This window comes from Ochotona curzoniae, unplaced genomic scaffold (assembly GCF_017591425.1).
Source record: "Ochotona curzoniae isolate NIBS_2020 unplaced genomic scaffold, NIBS_Ocur_1.0 scaffold_4505, whole genome shotgun sequence".
NCBI classification, from domain to species: Eukaryota; Metazoa; Chordata; class Mammalia; order Lagomorpha; family Ochotonidae; genus Ochotona; species Ochotona curzoniae.
Window position 1 is genome coordinate 37,804,423 of NW_024467118.1, and position 8,226 is coordinate 37,812,648.

Genomic DNA, 8,226 nt, shown 5'->3' on the forward strand with positions numbered 1-8,226 from the left:
TCCTGTTTTATTATTTGGGTATGTCATAGGCTGCTTTTTATTTAATGAAATCCCTGATACTGGCTGCTTATGAAGTAAATAGAAGTTTGTTGAGCTCACATTTTCAAAGACTCAAAGTCCAAAACAAGGTGGTGCAGGCTTCACTTCTAGTAAGGGGCCCAGGACAGATGGCAAATGACAGAGCCTGTGTGGAGGCAGCTAGGACGGGAGAGTATGTGGATGTGAATTCAGGGTTGTGTAACAATCCTCTTGCAAGCATTCAGAGAATCTCCTGAGAACTGCCATGTCAGGGAACGCCCCCAGTGGCCCAAGGATTTCCTAATGGGCATTCTTCCTAAAGGTGTACCTCCTTCCAGTAGTGCCACTCTTGGGACCAAGCCTGTAACACCTGAGTCATTGTGGGATATTCAACATTCAAACCATGGCAAGTTTTGATAATAGCTTTTTTCTTTTTAGAAATTCTGTCACCTCCAGAACATACTAAAGAACAAATAGAAACAGAAAAATCTCAATGTCTCAAATGAAGACAGCTTCACCACACAGTTTTATTGTGTTACTGAATTTGTTGTGGAGAATTACATAGATGGTCTGCTGAAAATACAAATGAGGGATGAGGGTTTTTTTTTCTTAATTTTCTTTGCTGTTTATGCTGATGGATTTCTTTCTTTGATTATCTGTTGCATGTAAAGGGAAATTCATGGCAGGTAAATCTTACTTGAATCATTGAAAATATAGATTGCTCCACCATTACAAGCAATCTATGAGGCCTGTGTTTCCATTAGGTACATAAGTAGCCCTTGCAGTTGCATAAAGGCTGATCTGATAGACTGATTAGCTATGTTGTCATTAATTATGTGGTTTAAAAATTTTGTTTTAAAGACTTATTTTACATTTGAAAGGAAGATTTTCAGAGAGAAGGAAAGACAGAGACAGAGATCTTCCATCTGCTGGTTCACTTTCCAAATGGCCATAACAGCCTGAGCTGAGCCAATCTGGAGCTAGGAGCCAGGAGCATCGTCTGGGTCTCCCATGTAGGTGCAGGGGCTTGAGCCATCTTCTGCTTTTCCAGTTCATATGCAGGGAGTTGGGTCAGAAGTGGAGCAGTCAGGACACTGTTGCTGGTGCCTGCAGGTGGAGTATTAGTTTGTAGAGCCACTGTGCCAACCCCTGTTTATGTGCTGTTATGGTTAATCATCTGTTACATTTTGGAAACAGTGAAGTTAATTAAATAGGTACACTGAATAAGCAGAACGATACGGAGAGTTCCCTCTGCAGAATCAGTGCATCACCAGCACTGAAGATGGGCAGGCATAGGTCTGAGAGTCAGGCTCCAAAGCCTCTTGGATAATTTTTCAGGCTGGCAGTCAAAGCTGCCCTGGACCAGGAGGAACATGTATGAGCTGACACACTGCTTGAACTAAAGCAAGAAAAACAGCTTGGGACAGTATGAACACCTAAAGCCGGGGTGATGTTCCTGATGAGCTGATGATGTCTAAAACATTGGTGCAGCCAGCCTTCTATATGCTGCAGAACCCAGAGCAGACCTAAGCTGGCCCCTTTGGCTATTTTCTTCAACTGGTCTCCACTAGCAGCCACATTGAATTATGCACTGGCAAAAGATTTACTCAAGACCCTTTGAATTTCTACATCCCTTGCATGAAAACACCCTCCCTACTGCATCTGCAATTCTAATGGGCTGACTATATATGAATCCTAATTTCACTGGTTTAAGTTCATGCATAAAAGTATTGAGTATAAAATAGTGCATTTTGTTTGATAAAAGTTGTTTCTTTGCTAGGGTTGCTGTAACAAACTACCACAAACTTGGTGCTTAAACAACAGAAATCCGTTATTGGAATTAGAAAGTGCAAGGTGAAGCTATCTGCAGGACCTTGATCCTCTATGGGATAGGATGTGATTCAGACTTCCCTCTTTGCCTCCAGCAGTTCCTTGTCTTGCATCAGTATAGCTCCAGGCTTCATGTGGCATGCTCCCTGTGTGCATGTCTGAGTGCAGATTTCCCCATTTTATAGGAACAGCAGACATGGATTAGGGCCCACCCTACCTCATATGCCCTTGTATTAATTAGTTACATCTGTGACAATTTTATTTCCAAATAAGGCCATGTTCTGAGGTGTTTGAGGTTGGGACTTTTACATAGCCATTTCTGGGGGTACACATGATTCACCTCATGGTAGTGTAAATAGCATGAGTTCTAGAGGATCAGCACCACTTGAATCCTGCGTGATCATTGTTGTCAACCCTTACTTTTACCCAAGATCATGGACTAGTGCAGAACATGTTATTTTAATATCTAAATAGAGGATCCCCCCAACCAATGTTCTTTGATAGGACTCCTTTGTGTTTTCTCATTCCTTCCTCCCAGTCCTAATGGCTCCCCTCTCTCCTCTCTTACTGTCTCCAAATCACGCCATCACTCCAGCTACAGGTCACTTTCATTGCCACCAGGAAAATTTGAACTGTTGTGGCATGAGACCTTGCTCAACTCTATACTAGTAATCTGCATTACCAATCTTTAATAATTTGGCCCATTCAGTCTCCTTTTTTTCTTACATGTGAAACACACATGCCACCTTATGTGATCAATCATGCCATGTGTTTACCAGACTCTGGGCATGAATAGATTTAAAAGGAACTCTGATATCCTAGGAACATGAAGGTTTCCAAGAAGAACATTTTAACTACTTTAATTTTGAAGATTAAACAACCATTAACCTTGAAGAGACAAAAAATATAGGGGATGGATTGCTGAATGAGGTAGCAATGAGTGTTCAAATTCTTCGTGAATACCCAGCTGAATGTTTGTTATACAAAAATCAAGCCAGCTGCTACTTCCCACTCTGATAATGTACACTTGTTGGGAGCAAATGCACAGTCTCGTGTTTAGGAGTTCCCAGAGATAGAAGATCTGCTTTTCCATCTCTGCAGCAAGGTTATGTTCTCTTTGAAGGCAAGAGCCTTACCTTTCTTTTTATTTTGATTTATTTTTTATTTATTTGAAATGAAGAATTATGGCACAAAGTGGGAAGGGAAGAGAAAGGAAAGAATGTAGAATGGGGGGGGAGTGAGAGTGAGTGAGTGAGAAAGAGAGATCTTCAATCTACCAATTCACTCTCCAAATGGCTGCAATAGTCAGAGATGGGCTGGTCCAAAGCCAGAAGACTGGAGCTTCTTCTGTGATCTCCCTTCTCCTGTGAGGTCTAAACACTTGAGCCACCTTTTGCTGCTTCCCTGGGCCATAAGCAGGGAGCTGGATTAGAAGTGAAGCAACTGGGACTTAAACCAGTGTCCATATGGGATGCTGGTTCTACAGGCTGGGGCTTAGCCCAGTATGTTGTGGCACCTACCCTGAAATATGCTTTATAATATTGTAAAAATTACAACTACATATTGACTCTTACATAATTTGAAAACAAATTTTGATGCTCTTCTAGAATGAATGAAAATAATAGTAATAATAATAATAATAAAGTATCTCTTGGGTCCGTCCCAGCGCAATGACTCAATTGGCAAATCCTCCCCTTACAAGCACAGGGATCCCATATGGGTGCCCATTCACGTCCCAGTTGCTCCACTTCCCATTCTGCTCCCTGCTTGTGGCCTGGGAAAGCAGCAGAGGATGGCCCAAAGCCTTAGGACTCTGCACCTGCATGAGAGCCCGGGGAGAAGCTCCTGCCTGGCTTTGGATCGCTGCAGCTCCAGCTATTGTGGGCCTTTGGAGAGTTAACCAGTAGACAAAAGCTCTTTCTCCCTGGCTCTCTTTTACTCTGTAAATCTGCCTTTCTAGTAAAAATAAATACATCATTAAAAAAAATCTTTTGGAGGCTGGAGCTATGGCATAGCTGGTAAAGCCACTGCTTGCAGCACCGACATCCCATAGGGGTAACAGTTAAAGTGTCAGGTGTTCTACACTGATCAGGCTTGGGAAAGAAGTGAAAAATGACTCAAGTCTTTGTCCCCTGCAGTCCCCGTGGGAGACCCGAAAGAAGCTCTTGGCTTTGAATTGGCCCAGCTCAGGCTACTGTAGTCATTTGGATAGTGAACTAATGCCTTTCCTTCTCTCAGTAACTCTGCTCTTTAAATAAATAATTATTTTTAAAAAGTATCTTTTAGCATATGTAATAGCAACTTACACAGGAACTCCAACTCACGTAGGAAGGCAAAAAATAGTAAATATCTTAATTGGAAATCAATACTTAAATATATTCCCCTTATTATGACTTAAAGTGGTTTAAACATTGTACTTTTGAAAATTATTAATATAGAAAAACTTCTCCATACTCAGCTATCTGCCTACTTGCATTGTCTTGTGTTTTTGTAGTTAATAGAATGAACAAATTCAGTCAACATTATTCATAAAAGTTCTGGCCACATTATACTCTCATAATGTTGTATTCATAATTTCTTCTAAATATGAGTTATGTCCAGATTTTTATAATGATGTTTTATTAAGAATTTCTTGGAATCTTTTCTTCAGCCTTAGAGTGCATTTGAGGGAAGGCAGCCACCTGCTGGTCAATATTTGTTACTTCAGTTTACATTTAATGTAAACTTGACAATTTTTCACTATTAATTGGAATGTCAAAAGATTTGAAGCAATCCTGCATGTAGACCCCTGATATTTCCTAGGTTGCTACAATTGCTGAAACCTGAGTGTCCCAACAGTTATGATTTCAACAGCTTTCCGTGTTTTTTTTTTTTGTCTTGAAGACAGTTGACATAGAGCCATATCTGCATATTTCTAAGTCTTTGATTTAGACACTGGGTTCAATTCAGGCTCCTTTCTCTTGAGCTAGTGTAAGTTAAACATCTGTCTGTAGGCAACAAGTCCCTGTGTGTAGCTAGACTTTCTGCATATTTTTATTTTTCAATCTCTTCTTCTAACCACTATTTCACAGATACTTTGGAAATGCTATCTTATCCCTTCTGAGCCCCTGGCCTGGGACTGCCTCCTCTGTCCCTGGCTGACCTGGGCCATCCTTTACTCAGCTCATCCCTAGGTGAATGTTCTGTGTTGTGACTCGGGTCAGTGAGTCTGAGTTTGAAGGCCTATTCTACCCTTAACCACCCATGTGGCAACCTCGTAGAACCTCATCTTCCGTATTTGCAAAATGGCGTTGTTAATGATGCTTCCAGCTTTTTGGGACATTAAATTAAACAATGCATGAAAGACACGTAGCTTCGTGCTGTGATTTGTGAGCCTCATAGATGCTATTCTGCATGACTGTCATCAGAAAAATCAGCAAGATTTGATAATGTGACTGGTCACATGATTTGTATTGACAAATACATTTTAAGTCTTTGTTTTCTTCTCTCGTCTACTCTGTAGACTCTCTTTTCAACAGATTATTAAATGGAGTCCAGTTAGATATCCTCTACCCAATGTTTGAAGAAACTCCAGCTTTTGGACCTGATGAGATAACCTAGTGGCTAAGGTGCTTGTCTTGCACATGCTGGGATCCCATTCGGGCACTAGTTCTAATACTGGAGGCCCTGCTTCACATCCAGCTTCCTGCTTGTGGTCTGGGGAAAGTAATTGAGGATGGCCAAAACCCTTGGGACCTTGCACCCTAGAGGGAGACTCAGAAGAAGTTCCTGGCTCCTGGCTTCAGATCAGCTCAGCTCCGGCACTTGTGGCCACTTGGAGATTGAGTCTAGGGACAGAAGATCTTCCTCTGTGTCTCTCCTTCTCTCTGTATATCTGACTCCACCTCCAACCCCTGCAAAAAAAAACAAAACAAACAAACAAAAAAAACTCCAGCTTTCCCTCTCTGCTTCTGTTGGTACTAATTAAATCTACCTTTGCATTTGCTAGAGAGAAGATAATGGTTATGACTTTTCCAGCAAACAAAAGCAAGTAAGGAAATCAGGTTAATAAAGTTAAGTCAATGCTATGTGCAGCTATTGTGAGAGGCAGTGGGAATACATGATTGGAAAATAGTTCCTGTAATAAACCAAAACAAAACTACATTGATTTATTTCTAGTAACAAGGTAACATTTATAGATATTACATGATGTTACATTTGGGATTTTTCAGGATTTTTTAAAGAAATATTTATTTATTTGAAAGTCAGCAGTTACAGAGAGGGAGCGATCTTTCCTTTGGTTCATCCCTGACTTAAAAGCTTTAGGTGCTTGAAATTCCTCATGTTTGCTTTCTTACTTGAATACAGTTGAATGGATCTGGCTGCTGAATGAGTCTCCATGAGTAAATGGTTTTCAGGATGTAAATTAAATATTTGAGAAACACATTCACTCCTTTAATGTACATTGTTTTGTATATTCTCACTTTTTGGAAAGTGTTCTGTAAACACTGTTAAAAACCATAATTACTGAAAAGTATTTTGACGTTGTCAGAATACCATTAATGTAAAAATGCTCAGTAATTTAACTGTGGGAACTACAAGCAGGATGTGCAGAATTCGGAATTATTTGAAATAGAAAAAGGTGGAGCAGTGCTTGGGAATTGATACTTGCAACTGAGACCTTGCATCTGCACTTTGTTTTTCCTTTTATAGATTGTTATTTTTATTTGAAAGGCATATTGTCAGAGAGAAAAGAGACTGAAAAAGAGATCTTCAGTCTGCTGGTTCACTCTCCCAAATGGCTGCCCTGGCTGGAACTGAACTGATCCAAAGTCAGGAGCCAGGAACTTCCTCTGGCTCCCATGTGGGCATAGAGGTCTGGAGCCATCCTCTGCTGTTTTTCCAGACCACCAGCAGGGAGATGGATCAGAAGTACATTAACCATTGCCCATATGGGATGCTGGCACGGCAGACAGAGGATTAGCCTACCACACCACTGTCCCACCCTGTACTTTCTCTTTTTCAGATATGAGCAACTTGGAGCTAGGATGCCAACCTCAGGAAAGGTTAGGTTGGTGGCTAAGGGATTTAGGGGTAGATGGTTATAATACTTTAAGTTATTTATTTGGAAGGTAGAATGACAGAGAAGGAGAGATGAGCTTGCCCAGCTGGGACTGATCCAGGCCAAAGCCAGGAGCCTGAAACTCCATCAGTCTCCCACATGGGTGGCATGGGCCTAATGACTTGGGCCATCTTTCGCAATTATTTTGCTTCCATTATCTCTTACTCCTATTAGCTTTTCAAATCCTCTCTACTCTACAGAGATGATTTCTGTCCAAGTTCAGTAACCTCCACTTGTGCCATCCAGTGGGTCAATTCTCAGTTCTTGGTTAACTCCTCTGATACGTGGACAGAGCTTGACTCAGCGAGTCAATCTCTCCTACTTGCAGTGTTGCCTCCACACTCGCCTGGTCTTTTCTACCTCATTGGTCCTTCCTCAATCTGATTTTCTCTCTTCTCTTCTAACAGCCTGTTCCTGTTGGAATGTATAAGGCCTAATTCTTAAAACTTTCTCTCTAAACTTTGCCATCATTTGCTGATAATTTCCACATCTTATCTTCAATCTTGACCTCTCTCCCAGGCTCCAGACTCACATTTCAAAGTGTCAGTTCCACATTTCCACTTGCATGTTCCACTTGCATGAGATAATCTATGTATTTTGAGTAAGCACGGTTTGAATAAAGGGAATTAGAAGTGTTAGAAATAGCTAAAGCCCCGGGCAGGGAGGGACTAGGTTGTCACTTCTAGGCGATCCTATAGGAAACACATATCCAGGGGCTGTATTGGAGTCTCAATTCTCTCAGCCCACAGCAGTCATGTACTGAAGCTGCTCTGAACAGCAAGCAATTTTCAGATATAGATTGATACAGCATATAGCAAATCATACAGTTTGCTCGGAAAACTCACCTAAAAGCCACTATAGACCTCACTCTGATCACAGCTACTTCCAGAGGGTAATGGCATTTCCTTGTTTTGTCTTTTCCAATCTCTGGCTTCTCACTGGTTTACTCCCTGGGGGAAGGAATTCTGGCAGATGTCCTCCTCAGCCTTGTCATGATACATAACTGAGGAGAGAGTTCTCTGATCTTGAATTGGAAACAGTCCAGCACAGGTGTCCTGTAGATGCTTCAGAAACAGCATGTGTAAAACTAAACTCTGATTGTCCTCCAAACCAATTTCACAGGCCCTTCATCTTGGTTACTGTGGATTCTAACCCCCCAATTGCTTAGATCCAAAGCCTTAAAACAAACAAACAAACATTGTGTGTTTATTTCATACCTCACATTCAATCTAAACCTGTGTAAAAACAACTTTGTTGAAATATGCTTCATAAACCTA